We start from the raw sequence: 17,008 nt of genomic DNA, 5'->3' as shown, positions 1-17,008 counted from the left end.
AACAACAGCGCTGATCGCTGGCACACACAAGATCTGCTGATACAATCCGTGAGATGAATAAAAACAATTTATTGATACATAAAACAATAAAAGGAACAAACACTGGCCAGTGTGGATGATAAATGCAATAAGCAGACAAATAATCGCTGATGTCACAAAGATCCAACCACAAAAACTCAATTGATGGATGTTCATATGTCACAATGTCAATGTCAATACCATCTGCCGTTTTTGACTGTCCACGAGTGCCCTCTCCAGCACGGCTCTGATTCGGAGGATTTAAGAGCTCCCGCTGGAGCCATAGGCTTTTCAATCTCTGTCCACCCTTGGACTTAACGGAACAGACTCTCCTTAAGGATATCTATATTCCTCCAGACCAATATACGGGACTGACATCTCTGACCAAGGTCTGTACAGTATTATTACTTACCACGGGGAGTGGATCTCATGTCATTTTAGCCGAGGAGTTCGTGGACTAACGGTAATATCCATTTTCATTCAATACTTACCTGCATTTGAGCTATTGTCATCATATTACGGAGTGGACATTGTAATACTATCTGAGATTGCAAACACTTATTATATTTGGTGTGGCCACACCGCTATTTCTACACTTCATGGTATTGGTATGGGAGTCAGTGGAACATCGTTTTGTAGTCACTATTGACATTGTGACATATGAACATCCATCAATTGAGTTTTTGTGGTTGGATCTTTGTGACATCAACGATTATTTGTCTGCTTATTGCATTTATCACCCACACTGGCCAGTGTTTGTTCCTTTTATTGTTTTATGTATCAATAAATTGTTTTTATTCATCTCATGGATCGTATCAGCAGATTTTTGTGCCAGCGATCAGCGCTGTTGTTGGGTGTTGTTACGATTTGTTTCTAAGATCTCACTGATCTTTTCAGCTGCAGGTGCTGACGCACCTCTTTTCTGCATCCTTTGAGCACCATATTTCTTTGCGCCAAGTTTGTGTTTACTTATTCTTTGCCCATAGGAACCAATCAGATTCTGTGATATTTCTAGTGCAGTTTAGAATATTAAAGCAAACAATACCTATGTCGTTTGAGCCAGTTGCAATATTTTTGGCGTACTTAATATATTTAATTGTATAGAACAGCAAACAATATGACCATGTATTACTAATTTGTGCAAATGTGCCAAGTTGTCTCCCAAGCGCATTTACCCTTTTTACGCTTTAGAAAGCACCCTTGTAAAAGTGGGATGCACCCATATTTGCAGTACCTTCAGAAAATGTGCCTGTTTGGTATAGTACAGTGGTTCCATAACTGTGTGCCGTGCGCTCGCTGGAGTGCTGCGGCGGTCTCACATGGGTGCCTCGGTCAGGGCCCTTTGTAAGGCAGGGGGCTTCTTGGTAAATATTTTGGCATAAGGGTGCCTTGAAAAATTTATGGAGACCCTAAGGGTGCCTCGGGCAGCGAAAGTTTGCGATCCACTGAAATAGTAAAGAAGGCAAAACAATGTCCAACCTACTTCCATTTTAGGACTGTCACCTCCATTCATTTAAACTTTTCAGTTGGACGGGTCTTAAAATAATCATGATAGTGATGGGACATCAAGACTCTTTGTTGCATGTGGTACTTATGTATTTGAATGTTTATTACATTGGTTCAAGTACATCTAGAAATGCACTCGAAGAATGCAACTATAAGGTACAAAATGCTTCATATTAAAAGTATAGGACTGACCAGCTTTCGCTTTGTATGTTGCACCAACGTAAGACTGCTGGTAGTTCACTATACAGTAAATTAACAAACATATATATCTCTAACATTACCCGCAATATAGAAAGTTTCTCCATTCAATAAAGGTGTATGTACACCACAAACATGTTTGCCCCACTGCAGCATTATCTGCTTGTGCGCTGTGAAATCCAAACCCGCTGTTCACACCGTTTTACAGGTTTAAAATCTGCTGAAAGCAGCAACAAATCATTAGGATATTGCAACTATCCTTGACCCTAGTCTCTCTCTCTCTCTCTGTGCATGTTAGGGAATTTAGACTGTAAGCTCCAATGGGGCAGGGACTGATGCGAAGGAGTTCTCTGTACAGCGCTGCGAAATCAGTGGCGCTATATAAATGAATGATGGATGGATCCTTGCAGCAATTTGAAAAATTCCTTAATGGACTATGGAAGAAGCTTTGTGAACACAGTGCTGGGTAACAAACTAATGGCAGCTATTAAATTACCCATGAATATATATTCTAACTTTTTTTTAATAAAAACCCCATGTTATTGCATTGAGATACACACAAGCAGCACTGCACATTTTTGAATACTATCACATACTACACAATACAGCTGCAAATCACCAAACCAATAACACACGAGGTGGTTGTATATATAACTAATGAGCAGGATACATTCTAAGCTAATGGATGACTTTATCTGTAGTTTCATACATTAGACTCAAAGAAAGGACAATTTGGAACCAAGAGAGGGCAGTGGACGTTACATCCCGAAAAGGTGACGGATAGTATAGAGACTGGTTTAAAAAGTCAGGTAAATGTTCCATACTGCAAGTAACACTGGCTAGATATCACTGGGCGCCAAAGAGTCATATCGACAGTAACATAGAGCATAAAGTGGCGGGGACAAGGTTCTGTTTCTACGGCAACCAAACCTTCCTCACTGACTGACACCTCCCTTTAGCCAACCAGCACCCAGGACTATATCCAGGACGTCATCGCTGCCACTTCCATAGTCGCTTCGCGGCAATGAGCTAAAATAAAAAAATAATAAAGCCCCAGCAAGAGAGGGCGTCAACGTTGTGTAAGTTGACAAGCGTGTCTGCTGGCCAACCTGCCCACTCCTATGTACCATCTCAGCCAATCAGCGTGAACGGAAGGCGGAGTTGCACAGGTTTCCAAACGCTCGGCGGCGTCATGGGCTTGAGAACTAAACGGAGATGGAATGTCCCAGTCTGAACCGGTTTCAACCGGTTGCGAGTGTGTGGCACTAGAGCAGAAGAAGAACCTCTTTCAGCCTGCCCGCCCGCTCCGCCGCGCCTCAACCACGGCGAGAAACTTGAAAACACAGCCCGCCTTGCAGTCAGCCGCCCGGGAAGCCTCTCGTACAATGTGTTAGGGCCCCGGAGAGATTATCAGCCATTCATTAGACGTAGACTGCTCGATATTGGCAGTGTGTTTGTAAGGCGAGATCCTGGCCTGGGCCTAGAGACTACCCCCTTCCTCTCCCCATTCATTGGAGTATAAGGGCGGACAGCACCACTCCCCACCTGAAGGCCCCCCATACATTGTATTATATTGTTATATAAACCCTTCACGGAGGGGGCTCCGCACTCACATAATACTACTCCAGTGTGCGCTGGTTACAGGGGGGGGGACTGCTGGTAAGAGGTGGTCACATTGCTGGTTGTTACTGGATTACTGCACAATATTCTACCCCCGTCTGGTGCTGAGGAAGAGGCATCTCCCGCTCTCGGTAAGTGGCCCCGGTGTGTGTTACCCTCTGTGTTGTGTGTACGTGACTGTGTGGCCGGGGGTGGGTGTGTGTACCACACGTTGTGTACGTGTTTTTGTTTGTCCCCACGTGTGGGGTCCAGGGATGAGGGGCACACGGCTGGGCTGTGATAGTTACGGGGAGAAGGTGGCCGGAATAAGAGGCCTGCGTTGTTACACGAGAGGGAGAACTCGTCTCTTTGAATGGAAAGTGTAGAAGGAAATGTCCTAGTAGGCCTCAGGCTTTCAGGGCACTCTCCTGCGGCCGTGCTCCCAGTAAGGGTGGGAAGGACAAGGGCAGATGGAGCCAGCTCCTGGCCTCCCGTGTTTTTGCAGACTTGCTGGCGGAGTGGAAATTTCCAGAAATGTTGGTGTGTGGAGAGGTCCGTGAGCATCACGTGCTGGGGAGGGAGGGGCAGGGAGAGGCTGAGGGAGAGGGGGCATAGCGGCCTCATCTACCTGCCCGCAGCGCCCCACGTTACTGGAGCTGCCCCCTCCCTCCGGCGGCTGCTGGGCTCCGCCTGACGGGGGACCTGCGCTCATTTCATAAACAAACACTAATGTCTGCCCACAGCTCGCTTACTGAGTTATATGTGATCGTCAGCTCGCGTACAATGTGAATTGTAACCTGATTTTCGTTAGATATGTACGAGATGGAGAGTAGCCAGGACACTTGTAGCACGTTGTTCGAGAGATGTGGTTTTTGTTTCATTTCTCTTTAAATGAAAAAAGCCCTATATATTCCTTGTAGGGGACTGGCCATAGAAATTGAACACTAGTATTTGATTTGAAAGTGTGTGGGTGGTAGATGAGGAATAGTATATATCCTTTCTATTGTCTATACACTGTGTTTGTGTAATAGTTTATGATAGTTTGGTAATGGCTCGGTCATTTATGTTTAGAAGTACGCCTTGGACCAGCATTGGTGGTTCAAATAGAAAAGCAATATTAGATTGGGGGTAGAACCTAGTTTAGAAGGCAGAAAGTTATATTTCTAATAACTCAACAGTTTTAACATGAACTCCTGTATATATTGAATATAATAGAGAGGGGAAATCATGCACACACTTAAATACAGTTTACATGTGTTTGTGGCATGTTTTTGTTTTGATTGGTTTTGTTTATTTTTTAACAAAAATAAAAGCACAGTAAGATCTGGGGCTAATATTGTAAGTTGTATACTTGGTGCGTTTGCTTCTTGTGGAATGACTTTTCCTCTTGTAGTTCTATGAACATTGATGTTAGTCTTAGGTATTTGAAAACTGGCTTCCATTGTATATTTTTGCACGGTCACCGACTGAAATCTTCTTCCTAATGTAGCTTTTGTTTTTGGAGTTTAACTTTGAATGTTTTTTATGTTTTACTACTTACAGCATTTTAGGCAGCATTCATTTTGTATTTCCAGCTGTGATGTTTTAGACCTAATATGTACAACAAAGGGTTTGCAGCAGGTCGTGTTAGAAATTCTCATAGTTCAGCTATCAGTACTGTTTAACCACGTGTTAATGATTTGTACTTGCTGACCAGTTTTGTCACATGCTGTTTGGTTTAAGCCAACCCATTAGGTGGTGTTTGAAAATCCATTGCTTTGTTTACTAGCTATATTAGTGTGCCACAAGTAGTTTAGATAGCACATGCCACTTGTTAAAAGAAGGATATGGGAAAGCATTGTTCTATGTATGTTAACTGTTCTTTTGTGAAAAATAGCTTTCCTGGATATCTAAATAACTTGAGTCAGAAAATATATATATTTTTTTTTTTATTAATGCATGATTGTGGTGTACAACTTGAATGTCAAGTGATTTTTTTCATTTACACTGACTTACATTTTGTGTGACAAAGCAATTTTACGTCAATTTTTTGAGTTTTTCAAAGTTAAATGGGGTACAGAAAAAAAGAAAGGGTAACAAGCACAGTTGGTGACAAAGCAATTTTGTTTTTTCTTTGGACATGGGAATTTCCTTTGACAATGTGTGCATGCTTGTGTGTGTGTGTGTGTGTGTGTGTGTGTGTGTGTGTGTGTGTGTATGTATGTGTGTGTATATATCTCATTTTGAGTGCTATTTAGGTCTTACCATAGTTACTTTAGCACAATTCACCTAAAAATGTTGATTGGTTATTCTTGGGAGAACATAGAAAAGGCTACACTTTGCGCCTGGATTGATTTGGCATGAGTTGTCCCAGTTCTGTATAGTCACTCCTAGGCGGCTATCTTCATTCATGTTTCGAAGCGGGGGAGCTCTCCACGAGTGCAGGTGTAGCAAGACTGCCGTGCTTTGTCACCACACTTGCATATATTGCGTGCTGACTTTTCATATGCACTTTCCTGAGTGGTATGAATATATATATATATATATTTATTTTTTTTATAATCTGTGTGTTTATACTTCTCTAATGTGTTTTGAAGTGATATTTTTTGTGCAATTTAAAATGGTTAAGTACCGCTTCAATATTGGATAGCTATAGTTGAGCATATGCGTACCACGTGGGGAGGGTATGCATAAAGGTAGATCATATGATGTTGAGCTCAAACAAGGTGAACATATCTACTCAGCAAAATGAAACTATAGGTTGTATTAATATGTACATTGCGTTTCCCTCTGGTGCGTTCACCGCATGCTTTTGACACTTAAGCTTTAGCAGCAGTCACGGGAACATATTTCTGAGATGACAAAACTCTCCTAGTTGTTCACATCTTGGAGGACACTAACACTCAATGCATTAAAAATAGAACTTGTTCTTTAGTACATTGATACCTGTAGCAGCCCTGTTTTTGCTGTGTTTTAAAGTGCACTAGCTTTTTATTTGTCAAATTATTGAAGGGTAGCCCTATAAGTAGAGTACATGCCATTCAGCAGTGTTTAATTTGTCCCGATTTAAGTGGTGAATGTATATGCATTTTATTGTGTGGCGCACATGCAAGTAGTATGGTTTACTTTAAGGTCTGGTTTACACAATTGCCTTATAGTGGAACAATTTATCCCCAAATTAACATGGTGGGAAACTTATACAAGAGCTGCATTACTTAAGATGTTTTAGCAAGTTTCACAAAGATTTTTATTTTAAATAGTAATTTTTTTTTCAAAACACTAAATCTGAATTTTTTATTTTTTTTTAAATATATATTTTTTAAAACAACATTTAGGGCCTATCCTAATTCTGCAAGTAGTGTTTAGTGGATTTGAAATTTGTGCACCCTTTTGTGTTCAGCGTTTCTTTTAATGTGCTTAAATTCCCAATATTCAGTGGAAATACCTGTTTGCTGAACCTCAAGCAAAAATTGTTGGCTGTGCAGCTAAAAACTTATAACTGCTGTTCACAACTTTTATTCTGCTGCCTTGCTTTTCCAGGTATTGCGAAACATCATATTTTAGCATTCCCTTTCAGTCTATCAATGCATGCTGTTACATGATGATATGCAGAAGTTGTAGTATGAGTATAGTGGACGAAAAAAATGGGGACCATTATACAAAATGCATATAGTTGTAAATAAACTGTAATTGAATAAAGCTCTAACTGATGGCCCCTTTATACCTCTTTATTATAAAAAAAAATGTTTGTTACTCTGTTGTAGTCCAGAGGCTGTTTCCTTTTCTTTATAATCTAATAGGAAAAAGAAAAAGCCATAACCAGTGATGTTAGACCAGGGGTGTCCAACCTTTTAGCTTCCCTGGGCCACATTGGAAGACGACGAGTTGGTTTGGGCCGCACATAAAATACACTAACACTAACGATAGCTGATCATCCAAAAAAACATAGAAAACATAGTTAACATATTAAACTTATTTGGAAATGAAGTTAGTAAGAGTTAGGAAACCTGTTGCAGAATCTTGATTAAAGCAGTAGTCCCATTACCAGCTGCAATTTAACTTACCTGCATCTACCCCTTAGTGGGGTTCGGGGAATTAAATGCCAAAAACTTTTTTTCCTCTTTCTGCACCCAGGAATCATTTTTTTTAGTGACCAGTTTGAAATGGTCAACGATATAGGTAGCATCAGGAGGACTAATAGAAATCTACAGAGATTTAAAGATAGGGTGGCGGAAAAAAATGGCTCATGGAGCAGCCTCCGATGAGGGTAACAGTGGGTGATAATTTCACCCTACTCAGCACTGCACATTTAAAATGGTTTAAAATATTAAAAATACAATCATCTCTTAATATTTATTAGATACATACAGAGAACACAGCTAGTTCATAATTGCATGGTGCAGAAAATCCAAATTCAGAGTAACAACAATAAGATACTGGATAATCTTTCACTGCTGCTGATAGTTCGCGCAGGTGACTCCCCTGTGCTGTGCTACGCAATGGATGTCGGGGGTGATGACATCACCCCCGACATTCACTGCGAGCACCGCACGGAGGAGGAGACCAGGGAGTGACCGCAAGATAAGTATTTTCTTTCTTTTTTTTTTTTGCAGGATATTTTTTTCATTAACAGCGCTGCCCCCTTGCCACAACCGCTGGGCCACATTTACAGGCGGGCTGGGTCGCATGCGGGCCGCGGGTTGGACAACCCTGTGTTAGACTGTTCACTAAGAACCGTAGTGCTGGATAACTGTGACCTGAATGACTGAGTAGCTATCAAAACTCCCAATCAAGTCAGAAGCATTTTCCATGTGCCAGCCAGCAACATGGCCAGTGGTGAGCAGACTGGGGCTGGTTTCCACTGTAACATAGACCTCATGCTTGTGGTCTTCCCTGTTATATTGGGATGTGGCCAAACCTGGTTAAGGATGTTTGCGGTAGGTGAGGCATGCTGCCCAAGTTTTCAGTTTTATATTTAGTATTGCATTAAATTTTTCTTATGAGGAAACCCCTCCCCCCATACAATTTTGAGTAATAGAGCATAGTGGGATTCAACATTTGTGCTTGAGTTACCACCCAAATGGTTATGGACAGGCAGATTCAGACAATTCATTGGGGGGAATTCAATTCCCCCCGAGGTAGCGCTGCGGTAACTCTATTACGGTAAAGTTAACCCGGCTTTCTGCTTGCAGCTCAGGGAGCGTGCGAGCTAAAAGCCGCCGTTGAAACCACCGTAAGAACGGTATTTAAATGCACTATTACTGTAACAACGGTAATATTGCGCATGCTTACTTTTTACAGTAATGCAGCCAAATGAATACCCCCCCATAATGTACATTCACTCATCTGCTGTATAGTTTTGTATATGGAAGTGATATCGATGTTTGGAAAAGTCAAATCTTTTGCATGGGTGATAGTAACATTTCATGCCATGGGAAAATGGAGAATGCAGTAGTCCCTTGGTTTGCTTCAGCTATCTATCTTTTCCTTGAGATTGCATATATTTATTGTAAGCTAGATCTATAATGCTACATTGAGCAGCCTCCCTTCGTAAGGTATGAAGGTCAGTAAGCTTATAAGTAAACTTGAACATGACCTCTTCTAATCATTACTGTTTGTGATTCAGAAACTGTTAAGTGGGTTAAAAAAAAGTTATCTTCTTAAAAATATTGAAAGTCTCCCTCATATCCTCTTAACCACATCTGCTTAAAATACCTTTTTATGCATGCCCAATAGGAGAGACATCCATTAAACACTTATATGGTCCAGTATCCATGTATGCCCTCAAATTGTGATAGCCTGGATGCCTTGAGGCAGCCTCAAACAGTTCTGTTCCAGACTCCTTAATAATTATCCATTTTATTCAAATTGTGGTAGTGCATTCTACAATAGATCTGTTGGTGCCCTTTTGTGATATGACTTCACGTGGCTTAAAAAAAAAAAGTTCACATGTGAGGATCCATTTCAGCTTGCGCAGCTTTCATTTATATTTAAATATCTTAATTTTTTATGAGTGGTAGTTCTGATTGCATATACTGCATGAAACCTGTTCATAGATTCTTTTAAATACGCAATTGCCTATGTTTCAAAGCATATAAAACATTTTAAGCAGTACAATGAGTGTCTGCAGACAACAGTGAAGCATGCTGAAGGTTCCTTGCAAGTTTGGGTCTGCAGTTCAGCAAATGGAGTTGGGGATTTGGTCAGGATTAATGGTGTCCTCAATGCTGAGAAATACAGGCAGGTACTTAGCAATCATGCAATACCATCAGGGAGGCGTTTGATTGGCTCCAAATTTATTCTGCAGTAGGAAAACAACCCCAAACATACATCCAATTTCATTAAGAACTATCTTCATCGTAAAGAAGAATGAGTCCTGAAAATGACAATATGGCCCCCACAAAGCCCTGATCTCAACATCAAGTCTGTCTTTGATTACATGAAGAGACATAAGGTTTTGAACAAGCCTACATCCACAGAAGATCTGTGGTTAGTTCCCCAAGATTTTTGGAGCAACCTCCCTGCTGAGTTCCTTCAAAAACTTTGTGCAAGTGCACCTAGAAGAATTGATGCTGTTTTGAAGGCAGAGGGTGGTCACACTTAATATTGATTTGATTTATATTTCTCTTCTGTTTATTCACTTTGCATTTTGTTAATAGATAAAAAATAAACTATTAACACTTCTAGTTTTTAAAGCATTCTTACTTTGAAGTATTTTTTTCCATACATGCCTAAAACTTTTGCACAGGCTTGTGCTCGCTGATCCCTATGTATAGCAGCCAAACAGACAAAATTGTGCTAATTTATTAACCTTTCTGTGGTGTCAACATAAACATTGCTTCAATGATTTATTTTTATATATTTTTTTTAATAAAAATCCTGCTGTCTATGGATTTTAGACTGTGGGAAGAAACCCATACAAATGATCAGCCTTCAAATGTGTAAGGGTTTCTCTGGTTAAAAGAGCGAAAAATTCCCAACATAATGGTGGCTTTATAATTTTGTAACCCTACTGTAAATGAAAAGGATATAGTAAATTGACAAGGAGAAGTTTAACGTGGGTCTTGGCAACAGTATGTCTCATTTTCATTTCTAATGTTGGGCTAATCATTATCCAGCAATTGCCAATGTAAAACATTAAGGAAAAGTTAAGTTCCTAATTTTGTCCTTTGTGCCCACACCTTGACTAGACTATCTTCATATAAACATTGATATATTTATTGCAATGGAAGTTGTAATTAGGATGTCACTGTCAACATGCTTTGTCTTAAATCCATTTTGTTCAAAAGTTATGCAAGGGTTTTTTTGTGATGTTTTATGCACCTGGTATTGGTTATGGTTTGTCGCTGCCAATCAGTAGTTTTGGGCACTTTTTTTATTTTTAGTTGGTGTATGTAGTTTTGGGAATGGCATTGCACTTGTTTTAAATGATAGCAATGGCTGAAATGTTCCCTCCCCATCTTATCTATACAATATCTTGCATGTGAATCAATTGTAGAATGCCTTCAAATCTGGTGTTTCTATGCTGGTTAGAAAAGGATTTTAGAATTGTTTTCTTTTTGAGCATGCCTGTCTACCCACCTGCTCTTACTGGTCGAGGGATTGATGGTTAGTAATTTAGAGGTGTTAAGAAGGTACCAATGCAAATGTGGAAACTGCATCTTCATGCTGGCAACTTTCCTGCAGTCCCTTTACCATTTTAATTTGTCTGACATGAACCTTGGCTAGAATAACATTTTTTTTTTCTCTCTAATAATAGTTTGAGGATTAAGAAGCCTAGTTGAGATTTGTGAAAGTACTTGCATTGCAGTAATTGAACAAATTGGTTTTAGTTACAAATTCTGGTACTTATTTCCTTTTTAATTGTGAAAACCTTTCACACTGCTAACTTCAGAAGTCCCTCCCAGCTTGGAATAATTTACATTAAAAGCACATGTGGATAGATGGCTTTGATTGTTGCATCCTAAATGCATTTTTGTAGAACTTTTTTATATAAAATGTTTAGCTCTCTTAAATTGGCATAATGCTTGAGTAGGAGATGCTTCATTTTAAGGTTATATTTAGCACATGAATAGTTCTAAAGTATGCATGTATCATCTATCCCACTTAAAGTTGCAGACAACACTGGTCTTGCAGTTCATTGTATGACATGCTGCATAAAGAGAACAATGTTAATAGATATAAAAGCTCACTCACCTTTTGACTGACTTATAAGTTATTAAACTGCTGATTAAGTCTGTTTTAGGGATGTCTACTAGTAAGTATTTGGTCAGTACTCACTGTTTTGATATGGACATATTTTAACAGTGTCTTTTCTCAAATGGCTAAATGTAGAGTTAATTACTTGAATGGTTAAAGTAGTGTGAAATAATAATAATGTGGTTAATTGAATATGACTGAAAATAGTAGTTGAACTTGTCGGCCTGTTTGTTAAAATAAAACTTACTATGCTAATCCTCTTTTTGCAAAACTAAGCCGCATCAATTAAATTATGACAATTTACCTTTCATGTAATGTTGTACTTTTTTAGCCCTTAAATGCATTGATCATTAGTCACCTGAAAATAAATTGGCTATATGCTGTAAATACTACTTTGGTTTTGAAACGAATATCTATTCAGTTAGCCAGTAAACTGCATCACATTAATTTCACTTCTCTCATACTAATGCAGTTGCAGATATGTCAGTGAGTTTCAAAGCAATACCAAAATGCTAGTATGGAAGCATTTGCTTTACAAGCACCAGGTTGATTGAACACTTACGATTTCCTGGCAGGTCAATGGTTTCACTGGGAAACTATATTTTGGAGATAAACATATTAATGATACAGTGGGATAGACAAATTCCTGAAGGGAATTTAACATTTTGTATTGAGTCGGTTTCATAGATGTTAATGTGCCCTACCATACAGCTCAAGCTCCTCCCACACATTTAGGACTGTGTCCTTATGTGTTCTTTTATAGAGCAAAAAGCTAAGAATGCAATTGTTAGGCTGGGTACACACTACAGAAAATTTATTCCGGAGCGATTTAGTTAAAGATTTTACCAACAACTGATGGTCCCAATCAGCATACCGAATCATGTGTACACACTATACACATTTTTGCAAGATTTACCTACAGATTTGTGCTCTTCATCTATCATAACCATCGGCTGAAAAGATTGTGACTCTGTAAACTCTATGGAGATCTGACTACTCTGCTGGTCGTGCATGCATACACACTGTAGAATTTGCACGACATTCCATCGTTTACAGATGTTTAGTCTGTTGATAAAATCAAATGATGTGCTTTGGAATGATAAAACATGATCGTCTAGCATGCACATTAATGCAGTATTGGTCCAATCAGTCATTTATTGTGTGATTGGCACGATAATCTGGAGAAAAACCTGTAGTGTGTACCCAGCCTGTTGCTGTTCTTGCCCCTATATCAACCAGTCTTTTCTGCACATGTGCTTTGGAAAGTTGTCACTCAAACGGTCTGCTTATAGAAGCACCTTTCAACTAACATGGCAACCTGCTGCAGAGAACTGAAAAGAGCATGGTTGTTCATATTTACTTCAGTATAAGCACACCTGATATATTTATATATCCAGGGTTCTACCCAGAAAATTTTGACAGCTGGGTGGTATTAAGAAATAGCTGGGTGGGGGCAATGTAATGCTTTGCAATAATATTGAAAAATGTTGGGAGGTTATTGTCCACACCTGGTCAGACTGGTGGTCAGTGGCTTAATACACAATGCTGGCTGTAGTGCTCACATGGGCCTGTTCTTATAGGAGAAACCATGGTTTATTCTATTATAATAGGACTTTGTTGGGCTCCTAGAGCTGGGTGGCAAGTAAAAACAGCCAGGTGGAGCACCTGGGAAATAGGTGCTGGGGAGAACACTGATATCTATATTTGTTTGATTACATGCAATCAGTATATGCCAAGGAATATATTTTCACCAAGTACTCAAAAGAAAGTTTGGTGTATGCAGCAGCAGGGAGCTCTCTAATGAGCCCAGCTCTGATAACTGGCACACACATCTAAAGTATGTCCCAGAGTGCTGCGCATACTGCCTGGTATTCTGAAGCACCAAATTTAAACTTGTTCAGAGGGGAACTGACCACGGATCAGTTTTTTGAACAATCAGTTTCTCCACTGTGGCATGTTGGTACTTAGGAAATTATGTATGTTAAGTTTCCGCCTGTGGTGATCTCATATGGAGGCACATGTGCTATGGTGTAACCTTAATTGTGCATGTACCAATGATTTAAATAAAACTCTGTTCCTCTAGGCTAGAGACCTGTTGTAAGACCAGATGCAGTGAAAGTCTTCTCGTGTGTGTGTGTGTATATGTGTGTGTGTGTATGTATGTGTATATATATATATATATATATATATATATATATATATATATATATATATATATATATATATATATATATATTATATACACATATGTGTGTATGTATGTTATATGCAAATCTTGGATAATTATTGTAGAATAAACAATAAATATTCTAATTGTAATGTGGAACATCCCCTTGATGAAGTCTGACTGAAATATGTTGGGGAGAAGATTCTCTTGAACTCTGATCATATAGGCTCCATACTAGGCCAGCTGCTGAGTATCCATAGTTGCTGATGCATGCAGACTGTTCAGATCTTGTAAAGCTAGTTAATCCATAAGAGGTCTATAATAACCAGATAAACTGTTTTTATTTATCGATGTATACTTGGTGGGTTTGTTTTTTTTTTTTGTTTTGTTTTTTTTTAAATACCCCATGTGTATATAAAAAAGTTATGTTTTTTACAGTATCACTTTTTATTATATATTTTGCACACTGCACTCTATGGTTTCTGGGACTTATTCTGTTGCTTTAGGAACAAGTCAGATTTTTGGAGCAAGAGTCCTCCAATATTTCCATTTAAGCCTTTTATTTTATATTGGAACAAGGTCTTACTTTTAAGTGTTGAGCACAGAGTTTACTGTAAATGTGTTAATAGACGAGTTTGTGTATCGCTATATATCTCCTAGTGCGGCGGTTCCCAAAGTGTGCGCCGCGGCTCCCAGGGGTGCCGCGGCGCTGTCACTGGGGTGCTGCGAGCCAGCCATAGGAAAAAACAGAGCACATAAACTTACCAATCCGCGCGGCTCCGGGACCCAGCAGACTCCTCTCTCCCGCAGCTGTCACTGACGTCGATATTCAGTGACAGCTGCGGGAGAGAGGAGTCTGCTGGGTCCCGGCGCCGCACGGATTGGTAAGTTTATGTGCTCTTTGTTTTTTCCTATAGCTGGCTCGCGGCAGAGGAGTGAGAGGGAGCGGGGCAGACAGCGGGGCACATCGTGAGAGGGGCAGTGGAGGGGGACACAGTGTGACAGGGCAGAAGAGGGGGACACAGTGTGACAGGGCAGAAGAGGGGGACACAGCGTGACAGGGCAGAAGAGGGGGACACAGCGTGACAGGGCAGAAGAGGGGGACACAGCGTGACAGGGCAGAAGAGGGGGGGACAGCGTGACAGGGCAGAAGAGGGGGGGACAGCGTGACAGGGCAGAAGAGGGGGGGACAGCGTGACAGGGCAGAAGAGGGGGGGACAGCGTGACAGGGCAGAAGAGGGGGGGGACAGCGTGACAGGGCAGAAGAGGGGGGGACAGCGTGACAGGGCAGAAGAGGGGGGGACAGGGCAGAAGAGGGGGGGACAGGGCAGAAGAGGGGGGGACAGGGCAGAAGAGGGGGGGACAGGGCAGAAGAGGGGGGGACAGGGCAGAAGAGGGGGGGACAGGGCAGAAGAGGGGGGGACAGGGCAGAAGAGGGGGGGACAGGGCAGAAGAGGGGGGGACAGGGCAGAAGAGGGGGGGACAGGGCAGAAGAGGGGGGGACAGGGCAGAAGAGGGGGGGACAGGGCAGAAGAGGGGGGGACAGGGCAGAAGAGGGGGGGACAGGGCAGAAGAGGGGGGGACAGGGCAGAAGAGGGGGGGACAGGGCAGAAGAGGGGGGGACAGCGTGACAGGGCAGAAGATGGGGGGGACAGGGCAGAAGAGGGGGGGGACAGGGCAGAAGAGGGGGGGGACAGGGCAGAAGAGGGGGGGGACAGGGCAGAAGAGGGGGGGGACAGGGCAGAAGAGGGGGGGGGCATTGTGAGAGGGGGCAGTGTGTCTGGATGCAGAGGGGGCAGAGTGCCTGAAGGCAGAGTGTCTAAATGCAGAGGGGTCATTTTTGCATACAACTAAATAAGTATTTCTGTCCTGACCTAAATACTTATCACAATTTTTAGACCCAACTAAAACAGGACTGCTCAATAATTATTTTGGAGGGGTGCCTTGAAAAAATTTGGAGACTCTAAGGGTGCCGCGAACTGCAAAAGTTTGGGAACCACTGTCCTAGTGCATTAATTTATGCTTTTCTACAAATTAGTTTACATTTAATAAACTCGTTTTGATAAAGCGGGTGATAGGAAAAGTTGCATGTAAAATGGCTGAGTATAACGGACTGTATACAAATGAAGTTTTTTTTTGTAGTGTCACTTTTCTTAAAGCCTCTGGCCGAACTATTAAGGTTTCTTTATATAGCACCACCCATATTGCGCAGCACTGTACAGAGAATAAATAAATAACATCAGTCCCTGCCCCATTGGTGCTTACGTTCTAAATTCCCTAACACACACACACACACACACACACGCACGCACACACACTTGTTGTTGCATCATGAGGACCCATGTCTGGAACATGGTGTATAGGGACCCCCCTTTCCTAATGCCCTGTCGACAGAACAATCATAGGTGTATGTGTAAAAGCGGGTTGCCGCATGAGATTTACACTTTGACTTTGCATAAAGTACTGACATGGACTGCAAGATGGGGAAAATGTCAAGTATTTTCGCCGTCTGAGGACATCCGCATGTCTGCTTAAACCAGCACTTAGCCATGGAGGTTACAGCGCTGTTCAACCACTGCGCATCATTTCAACAAGTTTGATCCGTCTTTAAAGCTGTTATGCGGTTCTTTATGTAGAATTTCAACACCGACCAGTTCAAAGTTTTAAGTCTCATTGTGTTGCGTGCCTCATGGCTGAACCAATCATGCTTTCAGGGCACTTGGCATGTCTTTATAAACTTCATCAGTTGTTTCTCCATAGCCTTGACCTCCTCTCTGTCACAGGTTTTCCCCTGCAGTTCTTTACCATCTCTGTATTTTTCCTTTTCAGGTTGCAAAGTTCTTTTGCCTAGCAAAATTGTGTGCTACACCTACCTGTGGGTGCAATGGCTGAGCACTGGTCTAGTGTTGCCAGGTCCATACACCGCCTCTCTTCTGACATGGAAGTGTCGACAAATGCTTGACCACTTGTGCCTCTGTCATGGGGGTTTGCTGATCATGACATGTGACTCAGTAGCTGGACCTGTTCTGAAAATAAAGATGTGTAAATGACTAACGTACAATTCAAAAGAATCGTCCGACACCAAATTTCAAACTTACCGTCTGGATCAATGTGCACCTCGTCCAAATTCTTACCTTTGAATGTGGCTTATCTGCCACTCTTGATAGCCATTAACAGTTTGCTGATCTTTGCGATTTGGAGGGTACCTTCTGGGAGCCGGTAATACTGCCGCTGCACCCTGATGTCGTGCCCAAGGAAGTCTGCTAACTGATCCAGTTCTGTGTCGTTTAGTTTGAGGACCTTCAAGAGTGACATCGTGCTTTCAAAGCTTCATGGAAGACA

The 17,008-nt window shown here is 41.4% G+C and overlaps 1 protein-coding gene across 1 annotated transcript in view; it reads left to right on the top strand.

Moving 5' to 3' along the window:
• Positions 1 to 2,899: 2,899 nt before the first annotated feature.
• XPO1 (exportin 1) overlaps positions 2,900 to 17,008 on the top strand; it is a 46,854-nt gene continuing 32,745 nt past the window's right edge. The window contains exon 1 of the mRNA XM_075203872.1: positions 2,900 to 3,473. The gene's annotated coding sequence lies outside the window, so the exon portion shown is untranslated. The remainder of the gene's footprint in view (positions 3,474 to 17,008) is intronic.

This window comes from Mixophyes fleayi, chromosome 3, assembly GCF_038048845.1.
Source record: "Mixophyes fleayi isolate aMixFle1 chromosome 3, aMixFle1.hap1, whole genome shotgun sequence".
Taxonomy (NCBI): domain Eukaryota; kingdom Metazoa; phylum Chordata; class Amphibia; order Anura; family Limnodynastidae; genus Mixophyes; species Mixophyes fleayi.
This window is presented reverse-complemented; position numbering and strand designations above follow the sequence as displayed.